Consider the following 7,261-nt stretch of genomic DNA (forward strand, 5'->3'; position numbering starts at 1 on the left):
AAAGAAATAAGGAAAAATGGCTGAAATAAGGGATAAGAAGGTGAGATAAAAGGTTGGCCAAGGATCCATAGGTAGGTGACACTTGTCACCACCAAAGCCTTCCAAGTTTTGCTTTCTTTTTCCTTGCATTTTGGCCACAATTTTCGGTTATATGGCTGAGGATGAGGGGGGATATTTTGCAAAAATATCAAGGGTATGTGGTGGTAAGGAAGTGGTGGGTCAAGGTGGTGGGTTCAATCGGTAGTGATCGATACCGTCGGTTCGAGCCGATTTTCCCTCAAATCGCGTATACTAGATTGGACTTATAATTCACTAACCTTAATTATTATCGAACTTCTATATCAGCACTCTTAATATCATCTAAAAAACTCCACTCTAAATCGACCAAATTTGATCCCATGTCTGGTACCGGATAGTCCACACTACGTGAGTAGACTAAAAACCCTAATTCGCTCTAAAACTTGAAAAACGAAAAGTGAAACCTACTTTTCTAGAATTCATTGCACTTATTGTGGGTGATTGAGTAGTAAAAGCTATTAGAAAGGATAGGAACGCCAAAATATAAAGGAATATTTAAGGAAAAAAATGTGAGGGATTTTACAATTCCCTTGATTCCAGTTAGGGTTTCCGGATAAAATATGAGAGAATTTGAGAAACGAGTAGTCCACAAGTAAAACTAGGGTTTTTTTATTAGAATTTAGGGTTTTCTAGTTCTTTGAAAACAAAGACAGATGTCTTAAAATAAAACCTAAAAACGAAAGGAAGCGTAATATTTTTTTTTTCTTTTGAAACTAAACAACACTAGTATCCTAAAAGTTTGGGTAATCACAATCTCCCGCTCCTTAAAAAGAATTTCGTCGCTCAAAATTCATTCATTTATTCGTAAATTCATATCAGTTATTTCGTAAAAAGGTATACAGCAAAATAAAATAGCTATAAGGTTCAATAAAAGCATTTCAAAAACACAATTGACAATAAACATGATTTCTTTATATACATATCATACAATTAACACATCCTTAGCTACGGTACATTAACCCTAGGTTATTGCTCGGCACTTCACTTGAATCAAAACTTCGAAGCTCCGTGAATAATAAGGATCCCAAATCCCACGAAATATTCTTCAATATTTCTGCAAGTCTAGACTATTCCGGCATCCCCGTGTCTTTTGCTTTCGCGCTTCCAAACTTTATCCTAATTTTTTACGCGAGGATTCTCAACTTATCGTAAAGGTTATCACTCTTTGGTACTCGGGGCAAGAATCCCGAAAATATGAAAATAATTCATGCACTCAAAGCTGGCCAGGCTCAAGGGGCAAATTAAACCCGTATTAGAGATTCCCTACCCAAAAACAAATAGCCATATCTAAAGGTCCCTAAAACAATCGACTAATTGTTCCACACTTAACAAGTCACCCACAATCCGAGAACCTTCTCCCGCACGAGCTCAATAGGAGCTCTGATAACCATCTGTGACAGCCCCACCTCCCCCTGAGCGTACCCTAGGGTTTAGCGGACCGCCTGCCCCGCTCGTCGGCCAGGACTCACTCACTTCACACCAAAATTAAAATAAGGTGCAACCTCAATAATAAAACGAAAATAACGGTTTCCCAGTTTGGGAACATACTGATACTTTCATTTCTATCTCAACCATCCAGACAGTCCCAAATACATCAAAAGATTTAAGTTCTCAGTACATTCAACCCTAATCGAGCGACTGGTGCGAATACAATTACAAAATTCAAAACAACTAGACTAAGCTAGTCTGTACACGTCTCACGCCTCGCTCGTACCCCTGTAAGGAAAACAAATGACGTGGGATGAGCTAAAAGCCCAGTGAGGTTTCAAATAGCAAATTGACCATTATTTATAAGTACAAGTTTTCGATATAGCAAAGTAACGAGCATGAAGAGTTCATAAAAGTGAGCAATAACACTTCAAGTAGCAATCTCAAAAAATGAGCGAGTGTAAAAGTTTTTCAGAAGAAACAATAATCCAATAAGCAATAATCATTCCAAAGTATAAGGATACGGAGGGCTCTCAGGAGCCAAATTCTCATTGCATCACCAGGAGCTTGATCACGTAATAGTTGACACTCTGTCAACTTTCAAGTAAAGTAACCAATCCAGTAGAACACCACTTACACTACTCTCCGTCCACCATTGAAACCCCCTGCAGGGCCCAAAATTCTCAATAAACACGGGTGGTAATACTTGAGTATACCGATTAGTCGAGGAGATATCACTCCACTCGACATTACTAACTATCCATGGTTCGTTGTCTAAACGACCAAACCCATGCCGGCTCGACTCGATTAACTAGCCAGTGGGGTTTGGGATCCCCAAAAGTGGATGAGAGATAACACTCCAATCGACTGAATTAAAATAAAAGTATAGAGACGGGAATGAGAGGCACCTCCCACTCGGATAGAGTGTGGTACATACTGCCGCTCCACACTTACAAATCAAGTACAAGTATATCAAGTTCATTGCAACAATAAACAAGTAGATATCATATTAGTGCAAGTGCGATAAAGTGCACCCTTGCCCGATCAACAAATCTCGTATCATGTATTTTCATGGATCAAGTATTAAAACAAGTGTCCAGTTCAACCAGATATTTGGAAGCACTCACCAAAAGATGCGGTGCCTTTACAAGTTACGTTCGGGTATTACTCCGTGTGTGTGGAGTCCAAATCTGCGATAAAACACTGTTTAAGAGCTTTTGAAAGTAACTAAGGTTCGAAACTTAAACGTTTCGTTTAACGAGAATCACATAATTGAAACTTATTTGTAGAATATTTGTAAACTCATGCTCGCTCTTATAACTTTTAAACTTGGAAGCAACTATACTTTGAAATACCATTTGGGTCGACGAAATGGCGAAAAAGTATTTCTATTAGTATGTAGTGAGCTTGATGTGTGCATGGATCAGGGCCCACACAATAACCCAGTCCGAGTGCCATTGGGCCCAATTACACGTGCACGGGCCAAGCTCTTCAGAGAATCCCTCCAAGCCCTCCTTCGAGTTGTCCAAGACCAACATGGAGCCCATAGAAATATTGAAGGCTTAGAAAGAGACAATCAAGTAACTTACACCTTGATCCAAGCCCATGAAGAATCAAGTGGGCCTCCTTATGCGTCGACTGAGTAGGGCCTTAGTCCGTATTTCTTATTCAGTTGGATTAGTTGCTTAGTAGAAGGCATGGGCCGGCCCATCTTGGAGTCCAGATGGCCGACTCCCATCTTAGGGTTTCTTTAGGGTTTCAGTGTCACCTTTAGCCTATAAATAGGCTAGCTTTGTAAGATTAAAGACACAAGTTTTTTGAATAAAATTCTTAGTATTTTCGATTTCCTCTTAAGAGAGAGTTCGAGCCTATAACTTGCTTTGGCAAGGGTTATTGAGCAATCTTGCGCCTTGTCCATGATTGTTCATCCGACCTATCCCTTGGAGTAATCACCTTCATCGGAGTCGTCGTTCTACCGCTTTAAACCAACTCGTGTCGTCCGTGTTGATTTAAAGTCCCGCAAATCAAGCGTAGGACAATCTCGCTAGATCCTTGGGCAAACGTGCTACGTGTCTCGAAACGAGTTAATCGAGGAACGTATCAGTTGGCTTCAGAGCTTTGGTTGAGGTATCTTCCGTTATATCCGTAGCTTTGTCTTAGTTTTCTTTTTTTAGTTGATTCCGCTGCCTTTGTTACAAAATTCTGTTCGAGTAGCGATATCCTCGTTGCGTCGTTTGCCAAAAAAAAAAAAAAAAGTTTCTGTTCGCACCCACAGTCTTGTGTGTCGACAAATTTCTGTTTGGTTAGGTGTTTCTTCGTGTCATAAAAAAAAAGATTCTGTTCGTTAGTTTTTTTATCCCTGTCGCGTTAATTTCTGTTCTTGTTGCGTCGTTTCATTGAAAGATTCTGTCCGCTACTTGTGTGTCGTGTTGCTTCTAAATTCTGGTTGTAGATTGTCACCATCCTGACCTTGATTTGTGCCATAGTTTGGTGGAAAATTTTCTGTCCAAGTAGTGCTACAAATCTGGCCGTCACTTGGTTAGTATTGTGAGTCGCAAACATGTTCGTTGTACGCCCCAATTCTGTCCAAAGTTGTGCGTTATTGTTGCTAGCTCCAACCTGACCAGGCTTTGTACTCTTGTTGCGTCAATTCTGCCCAGCATTTGGCCATAGCCGAAACTACAAAAAAAAAAAAAAAAAGGGTGCAGCTAGGGTTTTTGGCGCGGCTAGGGTTTCCTTTGGTTGTCGAATCTGTCCAAGTGTTCAATTGTTTATCTAAGTTGTTTGCGTAGCTTCCTAAAACTGATTTTGTGGTTAAAATTGTTTGGCGTTGGAATCTTGAAGAGGAACTACCAGGTCTTGAGGTTTCTTGAAGTTCTTGATGACTATCTTGAAATTCTTGAAAGTCTTGGAGAAATTTTGCTAGTTTGAGGGAGTTGGGTTGTGTGTTATTGCGTGTTGGGGGCTGACCATATTTCTGGAATTTTGTTCCAGTCCGGCCAAGTTGTTGTGATATTCGTTCGATAAAAAAAAAAACAGAAATAAAAACAAGAAGAAACATTCGAGTGGAACCAAGGGCCGAACAAGGAAGAATGAGTTTCTTTTACTGCCAAGACAACAGCCTTACATATTATTTTCAAACAAACCAGAAAATTCGAACAAACAAAAGAGGGAAACTCAAAAGTTTTGGCCTACCTCTTCTTGAAATTCTTGATCACCTTGAACTCTGATTACTTGTACTACCTTTCGAGGTTATTGGAGTTCTTGATTATCTTGGGTCTTGAAAACTTACACCTCTCTTCAAATAAAAAGTTTCTTGTACGTTCTTGCATCCATACGGGGCTTTCTTGGTTTAGGAGTAAACTTCTCTTGGGAATTTCTTGAGCAAGTCGCTTGGGGGATTCTTGAGTGACATTGCTCGCGTTGTCTTGGGAAGCCATTGTCTTAAACAAGGACCAAACTGTCTTGGAAGGGGAGGGGGCCGAATAGAAATCTGGTTTGGGGGTAGAGAGAGCCAAACTTCTTGGAGCAAGGTACGGCTGCCTAAGGGGGTTTTTATAAAGGAATAGCCGACCTTGGGGAAGGGTTCAAGTGGAAAAAAAATTCTGGAGAGCTGCGGCCTAAAGGAGGAAAGACTGAATCTGATTTGAAGAAACCATTGGAAGTGTTAAAGGTTGTTCAAGAGAGGACTTCAAGGCTGACTTGTTTTCCCAATTGGTTTAGGAGATTAAGTACAACACTTGGATAAACTCTTGGACACCTTCCTATATTCTTTTATCCACTCTAGGAAACCACTCCTACTTTCACTCCTACGTTTTAGGAACCGCTCCTACATCTTAAGAGACCTAGGGTTTCCTTCCTTAGCGTCATTTCCAAACCTGCCCGCTACCCATAACCTTTCAAATCTCGCACATTCCTTCACAAAATCTCATCCAATTGTGTCCTACACTCTTGCTGACTCTTGTGGGGAAAAGTTGGTGACGATTATTGGACTCGAGCAACATTTCTCAACTACCTAACCCAACAGGTAAAGGTACTTGGTAAGTCTAATTGAGTGTTTTGAGTGTTATACACGAGCGTGAGTGATACACTAAGGGAGTGAAGTGAGGATATATTTGCACTATTTCTTCTTGCTACTAACCTTTTTGTAGGGTAACAAGAGAGACATGGAACAACAACCACCACCCCCTGACTACTCTTTGATGTTCACTGCCATGAAGAACGAGCTCAGGCGAGTTAGTGAGCAACAAATGGAGGCATTCCTTAATCGATTTGACGAGCTGTCCAAGAGCCTCACCCGAGACTCTCGGTCTAGGTCGCACAACCGGAGTAATCGTGACACCAAGGGAGCAAATAGTGAGGACTACTCGGGAAGTGAGGATGATGAACGTATCGAGAAGCCTAGAAGGGACACGTCAAAGAATGAGCTAAAGGGACTTAAAATCCAAGTGCCCGCGTTCAAGGGCAAGAGTGACCCTGAGGCTTACTTAGAATGGGAAGGCCGCATCGAAATGGTCTTCGACTGCTACGATTATAGCGAGGAACAAAAAGTTAAAGTTGCCACTGTTGAGTTCACCGACTACGCCCTAGTTTAGTGGGACCAAGTGAGGACCCAAAGGAGGAGAATGGGGGAACCGCGAGTCCGGATTTGGCGAGAGCTCAAGGCATTGATGCGTAAGCGATTTGTTCCAAGCTACTACAACCGAGATCTCCACTCCAAACTGCAAACCCTCACTCAAGGCAACATGAGTGTGGAGGACTATTACAAGGAGATCGAGATGGCCATGATGAGGGCGAACCTTCAAGAAGATAGCGAAGCAACCATGGCTAGGTTTCTTCGAGGTCTCAACCCGGACCTTCAAGAGGCCTTGGAGCTCCAACACTATGTGGACATACAAGACCTTCTTGAACTCGCTATCAAGGCCGAGAGGGGAAAGAAATTACGACGAGGAGCCCGTACCTTCCAGTTTTCCAACACGACCTCATGGAAGGGCAACCAACCACGGAGGGCTACCCCTAGTAAAGTTACCGATGCATCCAGGTCTACTCCGAAGGCACCACATGAGACTCCTAAGACTAGGAGTAGGGACATCAAATGCTTTAAGTGCCAAGGGTTTGGACATATCCAGTCTCAATGTCCAAACCAACGGGTTATGCTAATTACTCACAATGGCAAAATCGTGTCCGATGATGACGACTGTGAGGAGATGCTCGAATTGATCAAAGGTGACTGCCTGGATGAAGACTCCGCTGAGGAAGATTGCTCGCCTACACAAGGAGAAGTAGGGTTCCTGGTGGCACGACGAGTGTTAACCGCCCGAGTAAAGGAGGATGAGCAACTTCAGAGAGAGAACCTGTTCTACACCCGTTGTAAAGTAGGTGACAAGGTGTGTAGCCTCATCATCGACGGTGGGAGTTGCACGAATGTGGCGAGCTTACTCATGGTGGAGAGTTTAGGGCTCCCAACTACTAAACATCCACGCCCTTATCGCCTCCAATGACTCAGTGAGGATGGAGAAGTCTGTGTCTTCAAGCAGGTACGCATTCCCTTCTCCATTGGAACCTACACTGATGAAGTCGTCTATGACGTCGTGCCTATGCACGCTACCCACGTCATCTTGGGGAGGCCCTGGCAATTTGACAAACACGTCACATTCGATGAAAGGGCTAACAAGTACACACTCTTGCATGATGGCAAACGCAAGGTCCTCCTCACACCACTCACACCTGCACAAGTGTATGAGGACCAACTTAA

This window comes from Coffea eugenioides, chromosome 2 (genome assembly GCF_003713205.1).
Source record: "Coffea eugenioides isolate CCC68of chromosome 2, Ceug_1.0, whole genome shotgun sequence".
Taxonomy (NCBI): domain Eukaryota; kingdom Viridiplantae; phylum Streptophyta; class Magnoliopsida; order Gentianales; family Rubiaceae; genus Coffea; species Coffea eugenioides.